Below are 24,612 nucleotides of genomic sequence, written 5' to 3' on the forward strand. Positions count from 1 at the left end.
TCTGTACAAATCCCAAGCCCTGGAATAGGTAGACTGACTACTTTTGCAAAGTGCCGCCACCAAAAAGGGACCTAAGTGAATGTAGGGATGGAGGAATAGGCGTTCCTGCCTTGTCTGCCCAAGGTGCCTGATTTTGATATCTGTAAACGAGAAAGGCGGCCTGCAGACTACCCGGTATATGTTCTGCTTTAAAATTGATATCTCATTCCATACAGGACAGCACTAGGACCCTCACCAAAGACATCAGATGTTTGCTTGTTAATGATAGAAACTAATACAATTTTGTCTGTGCACGAAGAGAATACATTTTCCTCGTACCTCTTCAGCCCAAAATTTAACCGCTCCAACACGATTGGAAAGAATTCCAAGATAGTGATGTTTAATGTTTTCCAGCTATCTGGCCAGACACCAAATGCCCACTTACTCTTAAAAACTATTCCAAACCCTAATGACGCCGAAGCGTCAGTGAAGAGATGTAGAGAACTATTAGACAACCACACATGTTTCCGTAACATGGAGATCCCGTTATGCTGACTTAGAAATTGTAACCATAACTTTAGGCCTCCTTGCTCTGTTTATTCAACCTTGTCCTGTGATAGGTTCTCTTTACACCAAGCGTTAGATCGTACAGTTTTCTAAAAAAATGCCCTGCCTGGTACTACAACCTTACAAGTGAAATTAAGATAACCCAACAAGGACTGTAGTTCACTGAGTCTAACCTTCTTTTTTTCCTATACATGTTGGCAGTCAAGATCCTAGCCTTACATAATTTGTCCACAGGTAGCCTGGCTTCCATAGCTAAAGGTGTCTATTTCAATCCTAGAAACTGGAGACAGTTCGCTGGTCCGACTGTTTTTCCTGGGGCTAAGAGGGAACCCCCGATATCACTGCAGAGATTAAAAAACGCATCCAAATCGTTTTGACCTATATCCATGGCACGGGACATAATGAGAAAGTCATATAAAATGTGTGTAGCATGTAGCCAATACCTAGCTTGTTAACTGCAATCCAGTTCAAAGCCGTGCTAAATGTCTCAAAATATTTGCATGCCGACGAACACCCCATTGGCAAGCACCTATCAAAGTAATATTCTCAATCCAACTGAAGCCTAGTAAATGATAATCATCAGGATGCACGGGTATGATTCTGAAAGCTGATTCTATGTCACATAACAGCTCTTAAATATATTAATAAACACCGTAAATATGAACAATACATCATCTTTTCCGATTCTCTTTCTTGTCTTCAGGCTATTAAAAATCTTTCTTGTAAACATCTACTTTTATTAGAAATTATTGAATTGTATAATGAGCTTGCTACTGGCCAATGCGACATCGTCTTTTGTTGGTTACCCAGCCACGTTGGCATTTCTGGGAACACAATGGCTGATCTTGCTGCTAAGGCAGCACTCAACAAATCTGTGACACCACTTCTGATCCCATACTCTGATTACAAAGCTGCTATAAGATCTTATATCCGTGATCTGATGCAAAAGAAGTGGGACAGCCAAGTAGGTATCAATAAATTACATGCAATAAAACCAACTATCGGTTACACCTACTTGGGTTGTCAGTCCAGATTTGAAGAGGTCATCATACGACGATGTCGTATTGGCCACACAAGATATACTCATGAGTACCTATTAAAAGGTGAGGATCCTCCGTTTTGTATCCCTTGTGATGAAAGAATCAGTCAAGCATGTCTTGCTTGACTGTATTAATTTTGCCATCACATGGGATAAATATTTTAATGTCAAAACAGTGAAGGATCGTTTTAGTATTAATTATCATTTAATCATTGAATTTTTAAAAGAAATAGAATTACTAGATAAATTTTGATGAATAGTTTGTAAATAGATATGTATTTTATTATTGGTAGTTTAGATGAGTAACTTAGATTACAAATTACTGATTGTACTCATAATTATTGACGTGATAAAATCAGTACCCGTTCACCCAAATGAATTCATTTGATGCTCATAACAACAATCTCAGTTACGAATTTAATCTACCAACTTTTTAAAAATACCATTGAACTATTTACAAAACATATAATCAAAATATATCGAGTAATTCTATATCTTTTAACAAACAAATTATTAAATGATAATTTATCACACCAAAAAATCCTTAATTAACGGCATGATCCCACTCTTATGACCCACCTGTACGACGCATGCCCTTCATCAGTTACGTCACTCAATTTAACATAATGACGTAGCACCTGACCTGATATGTCTAGTACTTCAAATTGCCAGAACAGGTGCTGTTGAAATATATATCAAACAATCAAAACATTGTCTCATAAATGAAAACTTTAAGTGCGAGTTCCAAGGTTAGTCATTTACAGTCAAATTACTGATTGTACTCCGTACCCGTTCACCCAAATGAATTCATTTGATACCCACACCAACAATCTCAGTTACGAATTTAATCTACCATTTTTTACTATGTATAATACCGACTTGAAAGAAGCCATTATCTATGGTGTTATTTACAGTTTGTTACTTTCTTGAACGAACTCAATGTACATGCATGTGTGTTTTAATCAATTCATTCTGGCCGATTGTGTTTCAATCATTGTAGTTGATCCATAAATATTCTAACAGAAAAATAATTAATCAATTTACACATTTAAATAACATATGTTTGATCTATGATACGTATAAAACCTGCACTCATGAGTATCTCAATGCTTTGTTGATTAAAGCAGGTACCCCTTTCAAATATCATTACGAGTCTCCAGTCAGATAATTACCAACTGATTGTTCAGTTTCGGCTGAAGACGATCGGCCACAGTTGGAGGACAAGAACTACAAAGGCTACACCACAACTGCTATGGTAAGTTTCCTAGCTCGAATAACATGATATATTGACACCGAAAGAACGCTTGTCCGATCCACAGAGCCGTATATTGTATAACATTCTCCTCTTGATACTAAATAATTAGCTATAGACACCTAAAATAATAAAGGGATGTCTTGGGAATTGGAAGTTTAGGTCTGTAAAAGCAGTTAGTTTCACACGGGTTAAGGTGAAATATGCTACCGTTCAAATAAACATTTGACTTGACATTAGAAGGCGCTTGACTAACATGATTTACGTCTGCAGTGTCGGATAATGGATATCAGTTCCCGGGAATTGTTTTATTATTAGATATAAATAATATTTTTAAAGTGTTCGTGACCGGAAGTGTGGGGCTGTTTGGTCAGTTGATTTAAATGGTCGGAATTGTAAAAAGATATTGAATATAAATTTCCCATTTCATTTCAATAGAAGGATATCAATAACGTTTGCAGTGACTTTACACAAAGTCAGATATTAGTTTTACTTGAATGAAAACATTCGGAAAGCATCGAAACGTTCGGCTTCTTTCAGCCATTGGAGAGTCATGGGGTCATTACAGAGGTCAAGTAATTGTACCGATAACAAAACCGCTGGTACAGGTTTGAACCCAAGCAGAAATCATTCGCCAATACGCATATGGCACTGATAACAACGCAACCCACTTTCCAAATGTAAATGCTAGATCGTATTCATACAGTTTCCTAAAATGATTAAATGGGGGGTGAAGAATTGTATCAAATACCATATGTTACTCTGACTCCATACAAACGAAAAGGCCGCAGTCACATTGTGGCTGGAAGTACTGCTGTGCCGAGTCAGCAGCAACACGTACGTTTTCCTGCTTGATTTCCGGAAAATGGGTCACGGATGGTCCAGTGTTCTGAGACCTATGAAGATCCGGGTTAGAATTGGTCTCCAGTAACCCATGCTCGTCGTAAGAGGCGACTAACGGAAACGGGTGGTCAGACTCACTTACTTGGTTGACACATGTCATTGTATCCCAATTGAGTAGATCGATGCTCATGTGATCACTGGATTGCCTGGTCCAGACACGATTATTTGCAGACTGTCATATAGCTGGAATGTTGACGAGTGCGGCGTAAAACTCACTCACTCACTCTCATTCTCCGCAATAACCTTTACCAAAATAGATTTCAGATTCATTTTATTCAGTATTTTGGGCCTATAGTACAAGTTTAATTTCTACAATGAAATGCTCGTGGCGATGGTGACATTTCTTGCATTGAATACATGTTATATAATACATTGCAATTTAATAATATCAGTATTCTTAAGAGTTTAACAGATTGGACAATATGCGTTTATCTCTTGCAGGTGCTGAGGTAAATGGTAAATACTTCGTAAATCTGAATACTTGGTACACACAAATATTACATGAAATTCACTTTCAATATTACCTAAGGTAACTTAGATCGCCTGCACGTGCTAGAACAATCTGTATAACTGACCAAACATTAACGAACTAATCAAATGAACACTAAAAAATTAACTGTTAACCATTCTAAACAAAACTAGTTAATAACCATATTGACCAATTACATTACTAGGGAACGTATGTCTGCCCCTGCGAGAAATAACGTTCCCTATTTATGCTAAATGTACCATAACACTCCTTCTGGGAAATTACAAAGCTTCATGAAATAATAACGACAGTCTCGTATAGCACTACTTCCACTAACCGACCGGACTCGAGCCCATTGCCCTTGCTAATGGGCAGGAGGTATTTACTAGAAACAATTTAAGACTACACCATGAGAGTGTACACATAGATGGTTTCTAATTACATATCAGAAGTAGATAGTTGTTCGCATAACCACAATAGAGATAGCAACCATATATGATTATTTCAAATGGACACGAATGTACGATTTAAATGCATCTCAATTCCAGTGGCCCCTTTGTCGAATGTTTGCGTCAGACCAACCCTCCTTTGCTGCCGTTTAAGCTGCGCAAATACGAAAGCTGTGGCCTTTATATCTACTATGGTGAGTGAGTGAGTTATTTTTTAACGTCACATCGGCAATATTGCAGCCATATCGTGACGAGAACATATTTGACATTGAAATGGAATAATGTATTATTATGAAAACCTGTCGACGAAAGATATCTAATAGAATCCAACTTTAAGAAGTTCAATAAAACCTTAAGCACCTAGTTAAAGGATGATCTAGTAGCTGGCTAAAGGCATTTGTCACAAAAGAGAGGGCCTGAAATTAGAGACCTATTTCGAAGGTAACTTCGAAGAGCAGCGACTGGGCATAACTTATTGTCTAACTTGTCTAAAGTGACAATCTTACTGGTCTTTCCGATGTGATGCTTGAACTTTGCGATATTGATATGCGCTGCAGAGACGGAAAGTGAACGTGCAAGGGCGCCTGTTTATCCAAACTTCGCACCGTAAGTTCACCAATACGAAAAAATCCGTGAAAGGCAACCACAAACATTCGTAAGGTAATCTGATTGAGGGATCAGAAAATACAACAGGTAAAGTATCCACCATTCTACCAAGTATTTCCTCTGTAATTGGTAAACGTTGGTCTACAGAATTCTTCAGACACGTAGGAACCTGCAGTAGTTTCTGTACTTTGAATTAGTTAGACATGTCGTCCAAACCACGAATTTTATGAATGTAACTCAATGCTGAAATGTAGGTCCTAGATAGTTGCAAATGAAACCTGTATGCCACGGATAGTGACCAGTTAGGCGATGCTATCGGTAGCAATGGATAAATGCCAAGACAATCTGGGGAGAATTTTCTGTACAAATCCCAAGCCCTGGAATAGGTAGACTGACTACTTTTGCAAAGTGCCGCCACCAAAAAGGGACCTAAGTGAATGTAGGGATGGAGGAATAGGCGTTCCTGCCTTGTCTGCCCAAAGTGCCTGATTTTGATATCTGTAAACGAGAAAGGCGGCCTGCAGACTACCCGGTATATGTTCTGCTTTAAAATTGATATCTCATTCCATACAGGACAGCACTAGGACCCTCACCAAAGACATCAGATGTTTGCTTGTTAATGATAGAAACTAATACAATTTTGTCTGTACGAAAAGAGAATACATTTTCCTCGTACCTCTTCAGCCCAGAATTTAACCGCCAACACGATTGGAAAGAATTCCAAGATAGTGATGTTTAATGTTTTCCAGCTATCTGGCCAGACACCAAATGCCCACTTACTCTTAAAAACTATTCCAAACCCTAATGACGCCGAAGCGTCAGTGAAGAGATGTAGAGAACTATTAGACAACCACACATGTTTCCGTAACATGGAGATCCCGTTATGCTGACTTAGAAATTGTAACCATAACTTTAGGCCTCCTTGCTCTGTTTATTCAACCTTGTCCTGTGATAGGTTCTCTTTACACCAAGCGTTAGATCGTACAGTTTTCTAAAAAAAATGCCCTGCCTGGTACTACAACCTTACAAGTGAAATTAAGATAACCCAACAAGGACTGTAGTTCACTGAGTCTAACCTTCTTTTTCCTATACATGTTGGCAGTCAAGATCCTAGCCTTACATAATTTGTCCACAGGTAGCCTGGCTTCCATAGCTAAGGTGTCTATTTCAATCCCTAGAAACTGGAGACAGTTCGCTGGTCCGACTGTTTTTCCTGGGGCTAAGGGAACCCCGATATCACTGCAGAGATTAAAAAATGCATCCAAATCGTTTTGACCTATATCCTTGGCACGGGACATAATGAGAAAGTCATATAAAATGTGTAGCATGTAGCCAATACCTAGCTTGTTAACTGCAATCCAGTTCAAAGCCGTGCTAAATGTCTCAAAATATTTGCATGCCGACGAACACCCCATTGGCAAGCACCTATCAAAGTAATATTCTCCAATCCAACTGAAGCCTAGTAAATGATAATCATCAGGATGCACGGGTATGATTCTGAAAGCTGATTCTATGTCACACTTAACAGCTCTTAAATATATTAATAAACACCGTAAATATGAACAATACATCATCTTTTCCGATTCTCTTTCTTGTCTTCAGGCTATTAAAAATCTTTCTTGTAAACATCCACTTTTATTAGAAATTATTGAATTGTATAATGAGCTTGCTACTGGCCAATGCGACATCGTCTTTTGTTGGTTACCCAGCCACGTTGGCATTTCTGGGAACACAATGGCTGATCTTGCTGCTAAGGCAGCACTCAACAAATCTGTGACACCACTTCTGATCCCATACTCTGATTACAAAGCTGCTATAAGATCTTATATCCGTGATCTGATGTAAAGAAGTGGGACACCCAAGTAGGTATCAATACATTACATGCAATAAAACCAACTATCGGTTACACCTACTTGGGTTGTCAGTCCAGATTTGAAGAGGTCATCATACGACGATGTCGTATTGGCCACACAAGATATACTCATGAGTACCTATTAAAGGTGAGGATCCTCCGTTTGTATATCCTTTGTGATGAAAGAATCACGGTCAAGCATGTCCTGCTTGACTGTGTTGAATATTCCATCACAAGGGATATCTATTTCAAAGTAAAAACTATGAAGGATCTTTTTAGTAATATAAGTTCTCATTTAATAATTGCCTTTTTAAAAGAATTAAACTTGTTAACCGATTTGTAAATAGATACATATTTTATTATTGGTAGTTTAGATTAGTAACTGAGATTGTTAGTGGCTGTACCCTCAAAGGGGGTTGAAGTAGTGTAAAATTATTGTCCTTCTGAGAGGGTACGTAAGTCCCAAAATATTCAAAGTCCATTTAAACTTGCCAGGATTTTTAAACGTAGCATTCTTGTCATTTTAATTGTGGCTAACATTTCTTACAATCGCCAGCAGCTGAAGGGATGGTGTAAATCCAACTAGGGTCCATGCAGGTAGCCAAGGTACTGTAAGTCCCCATGGTCCCTGGAATGGTGATCTACCTTCTGGTGTTGGCGATCTATAGCTTGTTTTTAAATTGTATTGTCTAAATAGTGCTATCAATTTTAACTCTCCATACTAGTTTTAGTTGTGATTGTGATATTCTAGTTGTTTTACTGTCCTTCGTCGACAGGTTTTTACAGTTTACCATTACTTACTATGTATAAAATTAATTGTTCTCGTCACGATATGGCTGAAATATTGCCGATGTGACGTTAAATTTTAACTCACTCGATCACTATGTCACACTTTGCCATGTAGGATTTTGGGCCCAGTCCAACAATAATGTCAATTGCGTCATCTAACGATGCATAACATACCTTACTAGCTTCGTTAGGTATACCATGATTGATCGAACTACCATAAGGATAAGATAAGTGATGGATCATTCTAAACGGACCAGGAACTTTCTTTGGACATACACCTTAGGGAGACAAATGGAAATCCCGACGTGGAACCTGTTTATGTGGGCCAGATATCCTACCCAAACTCAGTTCCTTATTTATTTTGTTTTGAAATACTTCGGCCTTATCAGTAGCACTTTTTAAACTTTTCCTGCTTTGAAACTGCCACCATGACCGATCCGAAAGCCACACCTGAAACCCTCAAGGAGGTAATTAGTAATTTCCTTGTCATATCCCTCAAGCCATTGTTCCAGTTTAGCAACGTTTATTGGGGTTGGGAGATTGGTTGGGACGATTTTGTCTACTAATGTCCTTCTTTTGCAAGCATTTACTGAAGCTGTGGCTACCTCCGCATTGGGGACAGGCGTGACAGTATCTGCAAGTTTTGATACTGCATTCCCGCCCGTGATGGAAACTGCAGAAGAAGCCGTAAGCGAGAATTTGCACCTAGCAGCAACTTTTGCTCTAGACTGTATTTGATTAGGGGGGACGAAAATTATGCATGTTTGCAGCGATTGCACTAGACCATAATTCCCAGTGTACTGTTCCCCAGTCTAATTTGTTTGCAATCCCCAACTTACGAAAACCATTGCCATAAGCACACCATCAAATACACAATGTCATTTAGAAAGTGGTCAAATGTAACATATGTTATATTTGGGATTACACTTTCTTAGTAAAGTACAGACTCTAGTAGTTTTGTTGGGTTGAGTCCGGGGATGGGACTCAATCCAACAAAAGTACTAGAATCTGTACTTTACTAAGAAAGTGTAATCCCAAATATAACATATGTTATAAGCATACCAGATGCCCCCTTTCTGAGCAAGATCCCTGATTGTGGTAATGTACTTTAACATAGCCTGAACATCCTTAGGATATTTCTGAAAGTAAACTGACATGAATATGTGGAATGCCGAGACCCACTTGTCAATGGAAAGAAACATCTTCTTGGCTTGATTAGGGAAACTAAGAGATTGACCAGATATGCTAATTATGTGATTCTCATTGGGATCATCACTTGGCCGTCGAGAGGACATTTCAACGAATTCATTGCGCCAAATTTTAGCTTTTAGCTTGTCTCCTACCCCGATGCCTAAAGGTATGGAAGTAGATTTAAACTCTTGAATTTCGGTCTCGTTTATGTCGGTGGACATTGGCTTATTCCAAACAAAAGGATTAAGGGCAACCTCACCCTGTACAGCAGTTGTGTTGTCATTGTTAGTTGCTGTATTAGACCCTTCCGCAGGATGTTCGGTCCTTCCAGCCGTGACGTTTCTGTCATCCAGCCCACACCGGCGTTGAGGATGTTTGGGTTTCTGAGACAAACTGACACTTGTGAGCTCATCCTGCTGGCCGATGTGTTGTTCTGTGGCTGGCCGGGACGTTTTCGGATCCTAGCGGAACGAGGCATCCTGTGACCAGATTTGGCCTGAGAACAAAAATAACTATACCAGCAGATACGTGTTATGGCCACCCTTGTGAAAATACACCAATATTTTTTAGGCATACATTCCCTTAAGGGTACGTTATATTCATACCAGCGCCATACAGCATATTTGAATGAGTATTAAATCCGCACACTCCTCCGCAAGTAATGTACTTGAGACCGACAGAGTAAAGCTGTATATAGAAATGACGTGCGGTAACCGATGCTAAATGACTCTCTGGCATATATGTAAAGTTATAAAGCCCACCACTATGCTGGCATTGTACATAACCATGGGCTAAGCTTAAGCCTCCACCAAGGGAGAAGTGCCACAACGCGGCAACTAACACAGATTACAGAATCATTAGTGCTCTTGCAGAAGAAAAACGCGTACTGCAGCAGGCTTCAATTCCGCGAACATCACGTAATACATTGCATTACAAACAGGCTCCCCGAGGAAGCAGTGCTTGAGCAGAGGAAAAACACGAAGGTTCACCTACCAAACACAACAAGAGATATACTGCCATAAACGAACAATAAATGTGTGCAACCTGTGGATCGTGGTGGTTAAAAATTGATCATGTAAAATATTGTGGTCAATGTATTCTAGCCGATTACTCGGATTATTAATGGTAAATACGATATAATTCGCCTTGCCTTGGTACTTTGAAATCCAAGGATGCCATCCTAAGAATATATTATAAAGCATTCTGCTTCATACGACCAGGTAACAGCAAACAATAACGCATGAATATCACATCTATTGTGAAATACCAATGGCACTACCGAATACTCTTTAGATCTGAACAAGAAAGAATACAGCCCCGTAAGCTTCTATAAAATTTGTAACTGCTATCATCTGTCAAGTGAACACCGTCATCACGGTAAACAGACAAGGAAGAGTTAAAGTTTTTCTTATTCCTCTGGCACCCGCGAAGAGCCACCTCCTCGTGGTGGGTGCTGGGTAACGCTAAAGGGTCAACATCAGACCGGTAACGCTAAGCGCTCTTCGAGCCCCCGTTGTGGACCCGGGGGGATATTTGGTCCACCAACCCGTTTGCCGTGGGTTGCGCCCCTGTGTCGGTGGAGGACGGGATTCTGGTGGTTGAGGGCACTGGTTCCAGGAACAGTGTTCCTTTGCCCAACACACCACTTCGGCCCTGACTTCACCTAGACGGGTGGTTGAATGGGCCTGGTTCAACCAATCGGCTGGTCACGCCAAGCCCTGAGCATTACATTATGGAATGTTGCACAAAATTTTGAAAATTGTAACATACTCTTTTAAAAGTCTTGGCGAATTTTTAGGAATTAGATTTTCAAAACACACTTTCAGTGTTTTTGCCTAGAGTCGTATGCCCAGAAGGCGGTGGCTCATGGGCCAATCAGGTGGAATAATTACTTTTGTATTATTCTGCGTGCGTATATCATCCGGGTATCCTTGGTGCTGCAGGCTGGAGACCCGCCTGCTTTTAGCATTGTCCTTGTGATACTCCGTGGTGGGTGGGGAGCTCGGATGACGAAACAATATAACCTTACCATGGCTTACGAACCCCCCTCAAACAATCAAAACGTCCTCTTGATACTACTGATCCTGATGTTAACAACCAAAGACTGTCCACATCTATTGATTACTGGCCACGATTTATTGTAATTGAGACCACTGACAATACTCCATTAAAGCTGAGCCCTTTGCTGTATCTAAGGGCATACAAGGCATTGCAGGAGATGTGAGAAATGTTAAACGTTTACGTACTGGTTCTTTACTTGTTGAATGCACTAAAAGGCACCAGGCAAACAACCTCCCTTCAACTAAATCATTCGTCGGCATTCCAGTGTCGATCTCTGCCCACCGAACACTTAACACCAGCAAAGGGCATTATGAGAGACCGAGATAGACTTTTTGCTGATATGATGGAAATTGATATTGCCTCCGAGGATGAAGGACCAAGGTGTGATATTCGTCAAACGTTTTACTACCCGAAAATACAACCAGATCCAACAAACCAACACTTATCTTGTTTTCCTTTTTCTACTCCTACTGCTCCAAAGTCAATCAAGGCTGGTTACTGTCACATCAAACTGTCGACACGTACATTCCGAATCCACTGAGATGTTTCAAGTGCCAAAAGTATGGTCATGGTGTAAGTACCTGCACATTGTCTGTTGTTGTGTGTGCTCACTGCGGTGAGAAGACCCACACAACAGAAGATTGTGACAGTGATTACAAGAAATGCACCAATTGTTCAGGAGACCATTCCTCTTTCTCTAAAGAGTGTCCAATTTGGAAGCACCAGATGGAAATTAACAGGATCAAATTTACTCAAAATATTAGTTTTGCCGAAGCGAAACAACTTGTTCAAAGATCTGACCACAAGAAACATATGCTTCAAAACCAAAACACCATCTGAGCCATCCACTAAAATTTCTAAATCTTCTTCAGGTTGCCAAACCGACTTGACTTGGATGAACACCGATTCTCCACAGATTTTCTCACCTGCAATATCTACTCAGACTGCTGAGCCACTTCCTGGCAATTCACAAAGTCAGTCAGGGTCAGCTTCTGAGCATGTGTTCATCTTCACAGCCCCCACAAAGTCTCAATCTTTGTCTAATGTACAACAAGTTCCTAGAGGACAAAAATAAACCTAAGCCTGATTCTTCACAAAAAACAAAGTGGCAGAGCCCCAAAGGGTCTGAAAATAAAATCAAACTTATATAACAAATACGGATCACTTGAGGATATGGACGTGTCCGAAAACGTCCAATCTAGGGCACGAAGCTTGTCGCCACTCCAAAACAGGTGCAGGGTAGATCCCCAATTAATTCCACACCTAAAAATAGGTCTATCTACACTAATATTGTGCAGTGGAACTGTAGAGGAATTCGGACAAATTTTAATGAATTACAGCTATTAATCCAGGGATTTAACACCATCAGCGTTCTGTCTGCAAGAGACGTATCTGAAACAGACAGATAATTTTACTTACGTCAGTTTTTGAAGCCTATAATTATTTTTCCTTAAACGGTCACAACTCCACTCTGGGGCAGTACTACCACTAATACTAAAAGGTAAAATAGTGAATTGAGAGACTTCTATTTCCAATAATGACCTGTACATTGTTAATGATGATTCAAGCACCTATCTACATCCTGCATCTGGCACTTATTCCTCTCTGGATTTGTCTCTTTGCAGATTCTAACCTCTTTGAATGAATTTGATTGGTCTGTTCAAATTGACCTTTGTGGAAGTGACCTACTTCCCAACTATGCTTTCAAGAAATAACTCCATCTGATTCTCCATCATGCACAAGATGGAGCTTTCGAAGGCTAACTGAGTGTACATATGAAACTTTTGTACACATCAGAAACTGGGTGACCCTGAATATTTTCAGTGATATAACTGATCCCATTCAAACTTTTAACGACATTTTAAATGACATAGCTGATGAGTGTATGCCCAAAGTCCTCTACGACTCCGCATGTGCGAAACCATGGTTTGGATACGGATTGTAGACCAAGCCAGAAAAGCAAGGAGGAAAAAAGGCTGAGGCGTTATTTCCCGCCATCATCCAACTGTCCATAATTTAAATAAATTTAAAATGCTCAATGTAAAGGCGCGTCACGTACGTTTAAACAAAACAAACGACAATTCTTGGCGAAAATTATGTCTCCAAAATTAATTCTGCGCACGCTAATGTCTAAAAGGTTTGGAACATGGTTCAGCGAATAAAGGTAAAGGTTCAAAATCTAGCTGTACACCATCTTAAAGATGGTGATAACTTATTAACTGATAAATCTGACATTGCAAATAAAATTGGTGAAACTGCTTGCCAAAAATTCATCATCGACAAATTATGTCCCTGAGTTTCCAAAAGATATCAACACAACAGGAAAAGACAAAACTTAATTTCAGAATCAAATAACAATTGGAAGATTATAATGAAGTGTTTTCATTACATGAGCTACATACTGCTCGCCAGCAAGCTTCATGACACTGCAGCGAGGTGATGACAATACTCATTACTTCAGCTACTGAAGCACTTACCGGAACCATGTCTGATGGACACTTTTAGATATATTTGACAATATTTGGACGTCTGGAGAAATTTCCTCCCTTCATGGCGTAATGCCATTGTTGTACCAATACCAAAACCTGGCAAGGATCATACAGATCCGTCGAATTACAGACCAATATCTCTAACTAGCTGTGTCTGCAAAACCATGGAACGTATGGTGAAATAACAGATTAGTTTGGTATCTGGAAACCAATCACCTTATAACAGATATCCAATGTGGTTTCCGTAAAAACGTAGTACCATCGATCATTTAGTGCGCTTAGAACCTTTTGTTAAGAATGCTATAGTAAAATAAACAACATGCTGTATCAATTTTCTTTGATCTTGAAAAAGCATATGATACCACCTGGAAGCATGGCATTTTGGGAAGGATTTACATGATTTCGGTTTGAGGAGAGGCCGTTTGCCTCTCTTTATATCATTAGTTTTAAAACGGACAGGCAATTTCAGAGTCCGAGTGGGTTCAACCCTGTCTGATCGGCTATAGTTGTGATCAGGGTGTGTCCCTCAATCTGGCAGCATTTTATCTGTCACACTCTTAATTATCAAGATAAACAGTTTATCCAAGGTTTTAAACGATTCAATTGATGGATACTTTTTTGTGGATGATTTTTAATATTTCTTGTCGTGGTAAAATATGCATACCATTGAAGACGGCAATTGCAGTTGTGTTTAAATAAAATAAATAAATGGTGTCTTGAGACGGTTGACTTTTTCCAAGTCCAAAAACTAATTGTCTACACTTTTGTAGAAAATGCCAAGCCGCATAAAGAGATCCAGGAATCATTCTTTTAAATGGCACCCCATCAAAGTTGTTTAATGAGGCCAAATTCTTGGGTCTAATCTTCCGGCTCCCATTTGTCCTTTTTGCGCATATTAAACTCCATGAAGCTAAATGCCTGAAGGCACTTGATTTGTTGAAAGTTATTTACAACTCAAAGTGGGGAGGGATCAAACTACCCTCCTTCACCTGTATAGATCACTGGTCCGATCGAAGCTTGATTACGGCTCCATCGTATATGGTGGGGCCTGCACCAAAAGCAACCTCAAACTACTTGATTCTGTCCATCACCAGGGGTCTCAGACTTTGTCTTGGGTCTTTCAGAACCTCTCCTATTGACAGTCTCTATGTTGAAGCAGATGAGCCTTCTTTACACAACGTCGTGTCAAATTATCCTTACAATATATTACTAAACTATATTCTAGCGAGTCTAAGCCTGCATTCACACTGTGTCTTTCATCCCGTCTATGATGGGATTTATACAATAAAAACCTTCTCTTGTTCCACCTCTTGGGATACAGAATTAAGTCTTTCATTTCTGCAGCCGGCATTGAGTTGGAAAATATAGCTCCTTCCCGTCTTCTTTCTTCTCCTCCTTGGCAACTGGTGAGGCAAACAAGTTGACCTAACTCTGACAAAGTTTAAGAAATCTCAAACTAATGAATTACAATATAAACAAGAATATAATCAATTAAAGAATAAATATAATACATACAAATCCTTATTTACAGATGGGTCCAAGGATGGTGGTGCGGTGGCATGTGCCACTGTCATTGGATCCCGAACAATCTCCTCTCGTTTACCAGATAACGAAGCTCTATTTTTTACAGCTGGAAGCAAACGCCATATTAACAGCCTTAAAATATATTAAGAAACACACTAAATATCAACAATATATCATCTTTTCTGACTCTCTTTCTTGCCTTCAGGCTATTAAAAATATTTCTTGTAAACATCCACTTTTATTAGAAATTATTGAAATATATAATGGCTTGCTACTGGCCAATGCGACATCATCTTTTGTTGGTTTTACCCAGCCACGTTGGCATTTCTGGGAATACAATGAGCCGATCTTGCTGCCAAGGCAGCACTCAACAAATCTGTGACACCACTTCTTCTTCCTTACTCTGATTACAAAGCTGCTATAAGATCTTATATCCGTGATCTGATGCAAAGAAGTGGGACACCCAAGTAGGTATTAATAAATTACATGCAATAAAACCCTACATTGGTTACACCTACTTGGGTTGTCAGTCCAGATTTGAAGAGGTCATTATGCGACGATGTCGTATTGGCCATACCAGATATACTCATGAATATTTATTAAAAGGCGAAGATCCTCCGTTTTGTATCCCTTGTGATGAAAGGATCACAGTCAAGCATGTCTTGCTTGACTGCATTGAATATTCCATCACAAAGGGATATCTATTTCAAATCAAAACTCTGAAGGATCTTTTTAATAATGTCAGTTCTCATTTAGTTATTGCATTTTTAAAAAAATTAGATTTGTTGACTGATTTGTAAATAGATAAATATTTTATTATTGGTAGTTTATATTAGTAACTGAGATTGTTAGTGGCTGTACCCTCAAAGGGGTTGACGTAGCGTAAAATTATTGTCCTCCTGAGAGGGTACGTAAGTCCCAAAACTTTCAAAGTCAAATTTAAGTGTGCCAGGTTTTTAATCGTAGAATATGTGTGCTTTTAATTTATGGCTAGATTTCTCTTCTGTCGCCAATGGCTGAAGGGATGGTGTAAATCCAACTAGGGTCCATGCAGGTAGCATAAAGTAATGTCAAAGTCCCCATGGTTCCTAGTATGGTGATCTACCTTCAGTTGTTGGCGATCTATAGCAGCATAACATTTTTATTGCATTGTATTGTCTTCTTTAATTGGAATATTTTAGCTTTGTTCGCTAGTTTTAGTTGATATCTGTGATATTCTAGTTGTTTTACTGCCCTTCGTCGGCAGGTTTTTATAATGTACATATATTTCATTTCTAATATGATTGTGATATTTTATGTTCTCGTCACGATATGGCTGAAATATTGCCGATGTGACGTTAAATACTCACTCACTCACTCACTCACTCACTATGTAATTGGATTGGTCTAGACAAAGCCATGGTGGGGATATACCTATTTCACTGATATTTAGAAATATTACATTAAATCTAGAGCTCTGCACCAGCTAAAATAACTTAAGACTGGTTGTACTCACAGTTTTAAGGATAAATTCCAAAAAAGATAATTTTAAATTCCTGTACAGAGATGCGATGTAGCGTCAAAGCCGGCCTGAAGTGAACTGAGCAGCACAACCAAAAGGCAAAGATAACGTGTGCATATGACGTCACAATTTACAGCACACCCGAAAATAAGGCGTAGGGTTTCGCGCCAAGATAGTATCGGCACTGTGCCGAGAATTTGAAAACATAAAAGTTGGGTTTTTTTAAATATGTTTTTTTATAAAATTCTGCATTTTTTTAATTTCCAATCTCTTGTGAAATCCATATATAAGAAAATCCAGTCAAGAAAATAAGCTGATTAACATCTCATGCCCAATTAAGCTTACCATTATGGTCTTGTGACTTCGAGAAAATATACCAAAAGCAGTAATTAACTGAGGCTTAAATTACTACGGGATTCCCTTCTTTATTAAAAAAAGAAATAGTTTTCTAAGCGATGTTGGACTCCCTTCCTCAGGAACTATTGTTTTACGTTACTTGGTGGATTTGGCAAACAGAATGACCAGGTCATTTGTGGTTCCACAAAAAAGAGATGCTAGCTCGCCTTCCGATGTACCTTAGGTTACCAACACAAAACTATCAAAAAACTAAGTTCCCCATCGCTTACGATCTATTTTCCTCGAATCCGTACCATGCATAGTCTTAATTGGTACGTGTGCTAAAAAGAGCTGTTCGTGTACTGTCATTTAAATAATTCGGTATGTATTTTCCCTTAGATAATCCAAGAAAGCTATGGCAAAACAAGAAACCGAAGTTTGTTTGACGGAACGTGTCGGAGATAAAAAGGTAAATAGATAATATTTATTCATTTACTCTACTCTTATTCTTAGTCTAGCTGTCCAGTAAAACAGTAAATGCCTCGATAATGTCCATGTTAGAAGAATTGTGTGTCGACTTGAGAAAGCAACGTATGTTATATTTGGAATTACACTTCCTTAGTAAAGTACAAATTCTAGTACTTTCGGGATTGAGTCCACTTCGGGATTCGAACCCACACCCTCATAGTCAGGCACCAAATCGCCAGCACAGACTTGAAAAAGGTTTTTTCAGTTGATACGGTTCCGCTCAGACTTCCGAAGAATAGCAATCTAAGTGGCGCTACTTCTAAACTATATGTAACAGATATTAAAACAGAATTATGTTTCTTCGTAATGGACTACCAGAAATAGTCGCAAACGTTCACCAAGTCACGGTATTATACGGTATCACATTTGCCAATTACCCCACAACACACGGCTGTCTGATCTCAAATGGATCGCCAGTGTAAAATATGAATGAATCATTTTATATGGTTGCAGGGAGAAAGTGCTTATCAGGAGAATGTGGAACAAAGGAAACCACAATGGTCCAACAAGTTCCAGGGTATTATTGCAGTGCTTGGTTACTCTGTTGGTATTGGTAACCTCTGGAGGTTTCCATATGTCTGTCAAAAGAACGGAGGAGGTAGGTACAGTGCATTCTCAAAAATGTTTAACTGACAACGAAATGTTTTATTGACAACAAAGTGTGTCGCAGCAATTGTATGTACACTAAAACTACGGTTATAACGAACTCAACAGGACCATTAATTGTAGACCGTTATGAACATTTCAACTAAGGTATCCAGGAAGCGCCCGGTACAAATAAAAACAGTTCGTTACAAACGTATTCGTTATAAACATACTTTGTTGTACTTCCAGTAACATTAAACCACAGAGTGGAAGTTCAAACTGCAATGTTAAGTTTAATAAAATACAACGGCATGGTAAAAGAAATATATTCCGAGAGAATAATGTTCATCTTGTAGCAACAGTGGTCAAGCTTCCGAAATTGGCCAAGGCTTTATATCGGGGGTGAAAAGTACTTTAAATAACACAATGGCTGGTCTTGGTGTAATAAGAGATGTAAGAAACATGCGCATGCCCATCTACATAGTCTATATACCTTCCAGAAAGTAATGCACTATGCTGAATTAGTCTATGGCGGTTATATTCTTTACCCTAAAAACATCAAAATAAAGATATTTTCAAACCACAGCATACATTAGGTAGTAATCCATTCCTGATAACACATTATTACCTTCGAGGGAAACCATAACAGGATTAACATTTTTCAGACCATGCCCTAGGACAAAATATCACGTTACGAGGACGTGTTCCATGTCAAGACTAGATTTTGAAGGGAATTGCATATTTCATTCATGAATTTTTTCTATGCTTCACTACATTCATTCACAAATTGGCATTTCGGAATAACGTCACCTCGAGTTTCGCGTGCAATATTATTGTTATATAAACAAGGTTGTTCAATTTTTTCTAATCAAATACATACAACAATTAAAAGTCATTACATTTTTACTTCCATACTTCCTGTCCGACAAGGTAAACAAATAACATGGCTGCCCGATCGGTTTTACCGCTGTCAATCAAATTCAATGATCTTGTCAAGATTAATGGCAGATTAGTTGGAAGAGTAGAAAGTGTCATTTAAACTCAATGTTGACACATAACAGCCGATGAAAATGTTTCATATGGGCGTACGGTACGTGGTGCTAAGGTCTTCGCCTAATTATGCTGAAATTTTCATCCCCCGCAATTACAGGTGATGTGGCCTTAATATATGGAGACACTTCGATTAGTGTATACATGATACATATTTCTTCGGTAATAAACAAAATATATTCGTCATATTTGTCATATTGTGTTTAAGAACATTTCGGCACTCGTTTTGTAAACACAGTATGACATGGACACTCGTATAACATCCTCTTTGTAAACGTCTCTCACAAGGCGGTATCAGTTTTTGTTTGTTTGTTTACTGTTTAACATCATTGATATACGTTAATCGGGATACGATACTATGTGTCAACCAAGTCAGCGAACCTGACCACCCGATCCAGTTAGTCGTTCCTTACGACAAGCATGGGTTGCCGAAGATAAATTCTCAGCCCGATCTTCAGGGGTCATTATGAACATTTACTAAAAATCTTAACAGAAACAATGTTATCCAATTATAATACGGTACAAAACCATTGAACTCTATTCATAAGAAATTGATGGTTCAGTTGGAGATAAATGAACATATAAATCATGCATGTATACAACCCATTGTCAATGGAAAGGCGAAATATTGTTGGTAAACAGAAAGCTGTATAGGTTTGGGTAAAAATATGCTTCCATGGCACAGGCTGTGTTTACGACAAGATACATATCTATATAGTAAGTGACCCTTGACAAGTGTTGCATCATTGTTTCTTTTAAAGGGGCGTTCCTGATTCCCTACGTCATCTCAACAGCTGTGTTGGCAATCCCACTCTTCATCCTGGAGGTTGCTCTTGGTCAGTTTTCTGCTAAAGGACCTATTAAGATTTGGTCAATATGTCCACTCATGAAAGGTAATGACAAGCATATATGTCAGCAAAGAATTTACTTGAAATTAGCGTTTGTGATTCGCGAGGACACAATGTAGCTATAATGTCAAATATTTCAAATATGCTGAAAGACCAACATATATTTTAAAATGAATACCTTGTTTTCATCGCTACATTTAATATGTACGCTTTTAACTCACTCACTCTAAAATTCAATATGCAAGTTCAAAGTTTAACAACATCCAACAACCATAAAATGAACAACACGCAAAGATTAAGCAATATATATATATATAAGTAAAACATTTTCACGTGTTTGTGTATTGACATGTATAGTTTTAACCACGTGCCCATGTATTTTCAACATGTCTAGGTCTTGGATTTTGCATACTGGCAGTTAGCTGTATCGTCGCCCTCCACATCAGTGTGGTATTTTCTTGGGGCGTCTACTACATCTACAGCTCCTTCTCTGACGTCCTGCCTTGGACTACCTGTGGCAATCCCTGGAACACGCCACAGTGTGTCGTGGTAGGCGACACTGGCGTAAATAGTTCAGTATACATGAAACCAACTCGTGTCAGTGACACAACTCCAGATACAACTGCAAGCATTGAATATGCAACTTTTAACAGAACTCAAGAAACGTCAAGTGTGTTTGGACATACATCAACAGAGGAGTTCTGGCAGTGAGTCATGTTATAATGCAATGCATTTACACAACATAGGACCAGTGTACTTTGACACATAAAACTGCCATCAACAGATTTCTTTTACCCTTTATATGATCAGATGCACAAGCCTGTATAGTATCGCACTATTTTCTTCAATGGTTTTTGTAAGATCTTCATGCATCGTAACGCGCGCACGCGCACACACGTATATATTGACCATTTACTACGTGGTGTTGACTGAACGCCAATCATGTCATATATGCTGTCACGTGTCATAACATCCCCAAAGTATAAGGGTGTATAAGATGACGTCTTTCACTGCGTTATTATACCTACCTGAATTTTAAGTGCGAAATAATTGTTTTTTAATAATCTCTGGCTAAACCTATGACAATCGCCAGAAAATACAGCTGGGGAACCATGTTGGTCCCCATTGTCCCTAGTATGGTGTTCGTACCTATGTTGCTGACGTCCTCTAGCCCAGTGTTATGTATCGGTGCCAAGTATTCAGTTTTAATGTTCTGACTAGTTTTAATACAAAAATGTGATATATATTGCTAGTTCATCGATGATAGTTCTTTTAAATTATCATACAACCGTACATGATCATAACATCATACAACTAAATAACTTGATCAAGTCACAATATGACTGAAATACACACTCTCTCACGCACTCCCTCACTCACTCATAACATCTCCAGGAACAAGGCTCTCGGTATCTCGTCAGGGATAGATGACCTCGGCTCTATACAGACTCATCTCGTCATCTGCTGGTTCTTCGCATGTGTTGCTGTGTTCCTATGCGTCATGAAAGGGATCAAGTCCCTAGGAAAGGTGACAACTATTAGTTAATATTAAACAGAGTAAGTATGAAAAATATGTTCCGTTTCCACCAGAAAGGTAATTTCAATGCGCAATGTTGCTGTGAATGAGTATTGAATTCTGATGGCTAATTCATGTAAAAGGAAGTAATTCTGGACTGCCCCAGCAGGGATGTACGGTTACCTCATTTGCAGTCAAACCTAATATTGCTAGTCAGAGCTTTCAAAATGTATATTATATACACCTAATTAAGAATCTGAAGGAAGAATAACACTTTAGGTACACCTCTTAATCCCCTGTTTGTAAATAATTTCGTTAGATCTTTTTGTTCTCCTTGTCTTTATCGTCTCTAAACGAATGCAATTGCATCTCTATACAGGTGGTGTATGTGACAGCGCTGATGCCGTATGTCCTGCTGCTGGTGTTGCTGGTGAGGTCGTGCATGATGCCGGGTGCTGTGGATGGTGTTCTGTTTTACCTAACTCCAGACTTCACACGTCTGCAGCATCCCCAGGTCCGTAAGCGTTATATCTGTTTGAATCCTGCCTTTTGATTGGTATCGGTTCAAAGGGAAACGAGACCAAAGTTATAGTCGTCCCGCCGGCGCCATTTTAATTTACCCACGTCATCACCGGATTCAACTTTAATACGTTGACTGATTGATTACTGTTTTCTTGCACAGTGGATTTCTTTGCAATGTTTTGTATGTAGGTTTACTATAGCAGACGGAATGCACACGTATCTTGGCAAAAGAACAACATAATATATTCTTATGATTACCCCTTAATACGCTAATCTATCATTTGTTGTTTCTGTAACGAGGTTGAGACTTAACCTTAAAAGATATCATACTATTAGATATCCTAATATGCTCAAAGACTGTGGTCTGCTTGATATTAAATGTCAGAATGTTTCAATAATATTGCTGCTCTTCTACGTATCAGCCCACTTAGCATTCAGTCCCTTGAATGTCAATGAGGTATAGTTGCCTATGCTATTGTAAAGCATGTATTTCTACATTGTACTCTCATATAAAGTATCTATCTATCTATCTATCTATCTATCAATCATGGGGCGGTGGGGTAGCCTAGTGGTTAAAGCGTTCGCTCGTCACGCCGAAGACCCGGGTTCGATTCCCCACATGGGTACTAATGTGTGAAGCCCATTTCTGGTCTCCCCCGCCGTGATATTGCTGGAATATTGCTAAAAGCGGCGTAAAACCATACTCATTCACTCTATCTATCATGGTCAGTAGAGAGTTGGATGGGAAACAATATCCCGAAGCGCTGACATTTTTAAAATCAATTGTCACAAAGACACATGACAACAAACAAGTTTCTGTGTACAGCATAAGATGTATGGGATATTGTCCCTGTTTGTGAATATTCACAGATGTACTCCTCGAATAAGGTAACTGCCTAACATGATTCATATAACTTGGTTTGGATGTTACAATCTTGGCAGGCAATTCTTCCCAAGCGCTCTTTTTGAAGGTCTATTTAAACGAATCGCAGGTAGATAACCACAATCTCACACCCATCGACATCATTTGTTCCAAGCAACTTGGTTTGATGTGCACGTGTGCGCGCTAGCTGACTAATGTTAGTTCTTTTGAATATATTCAAAATGTGTATCTCTGCAGGTGTGGTTAGAAGCCCTGGTGCAAGTGTTCTTTTCAGTTGGTCCTGGCTGGGGCACCCTTATTGTCATGGCAAGCCACAATTCCTTTCACTCGAATCTCATAAGGTATTTTTTGTAGTTTTGTTTATTTCTTCCACTCAACTTGCAAACCAGCTAAAGGGAATAGTTCTATGAATATACAACTTCGTTTTTCCAATATATGCGATGTCGTTTCGGTCTAGATGCAATCACCGTGAACTAGAGAACTATCCCCTTGTTTGCTCATGTGCATGTGGACGCCATTCTCTTACAGAGACTCCATCATCGTGACCGTCATAGGCGAGCTGACAAGTGTGTTTGCTGGTTTTGTTGTCTTTGCAACAGTCGGGTTCCTGTCTCATAGTTTACAACAACCTGTTGCTGACGTTGTAACATCTGGTAAGGAGGTTACAGTTGAAATAATGGATTATCTCAATTCAGTACTTATAGCAATGACTTGTCTCAATGCAATAATTACAGTAGTAAGTTGTCACAATGCATTGCTTCCACCAATGTCTTATCTAAGTGAGGCACCTACAATAAGAAATTTTCTCAATGCAGTACTTACACCAATGATTTGTCCCAATGCAGTATGTACAACAATGAATTCTCAATGCAGTAATTACTGAGATGAATTCTCTATGCAGTAATTACAGTGAAGCATTGTAGCAATGCAGTATATACAGTAATGAGTTGTCCCAGTGCAGTTATTACAACAATGAATTGTTTAAATGCAATAATTACAGTTTTCAATTATTTTTGTGCAGCAGAGAATGCAGTAATTGAGGTAAACTAATGTCTTAATGCAGTAAATACAGTACTGCATTGCCGCTGCTGCATGACAGGAACCAAAGTGTCTTAAAAGTGGCGGAATTGGACATGCAATATCTCTGCTTATCACTGGTATCCTCTGAAAACCCTTTCCCATTTGTTGGAATTTTATACCCAATGGAATTATCAGTTTCGTAGGAAGATCAAGACACAATAGTTTTCGGAATCAAATGTAATGGGTCTGAATATTCGTTTTGAAGCCGGCACGTAAGTATATGGTGTTTGTCACAGTATTTTGTACGATGTCCAATTGTTTTGCGTTTTGTTTTGAAATGTCATGAAAATACACTTGTAGGTCCTGGCATTGGATTCATCGTGTACCCAGAGGCAGTTGCATTACTGCCGTTTCCTCAACTGTGGTCCGTGTTATTCTTTACAACAGTGCTGATGATGGTGGTTGACTCAACGGTAATTATAGTAAAAAGCCTAGCTGCATATGTTTATGAATCACCATCAAATAATGACCATATCTAATAATGAAATAGTACATGTAATGAGATCCCATAAATGGTAATGCAACATATATTATGAAAATATATCAAAAACACGCACAAAATATACGGGTTACAAAACACAACGCATATATCA

General features: G+C 38.9%; 2 long non-coding RNA genes across 2 annotated transcripts in view; both read left to right on the forward strand.

Annotated features, from left to right (window-relative positions):
- LOC124292363 overlaps positions 1–24,612 on the forward strand; it is a 63,629-nt gene that overhangs the window by 38,125 nt on the left and 892 nt on the right. Inside the window, exon 2 of the long non-coding RNA XR_006902430.1 lies at positions 24,320–24,432. This is a non-coding gene — a long non-coding RNA (uncharacterized LOC124292363). The remainder of the gene's footprint in view (positions 1–24,319; positions 24,433–24,612) is intronic.
- LOC124292364 lies at positions 18,090–20,428 on the forward strand. Its single transcript, XR_006902431.1, has 3 exons — positions 18,090–18,133; positions 19,932–20,063; positions 20,413–20,428. It is a non-coding gene; the product is annotated as an uncharacterized LOC124292364 (long non-coding RNA).

The sequence above is a fragment of the Haliotis rubra genome, unplaced genomic scaffold (assembly GCF_003918875.1).
Source record: "Haliotis rubra isolate DU_JTF1 unplaced genomic scaffold, ASM391887v1 Scf515, whole genome shotgun sequence".
Lineage (NCBI taxonomy): Eukaryota > Metazoa > Mollusca > Gastropoda > Lepetellida > Haliotidae > Haliotis > Haliotis rubra.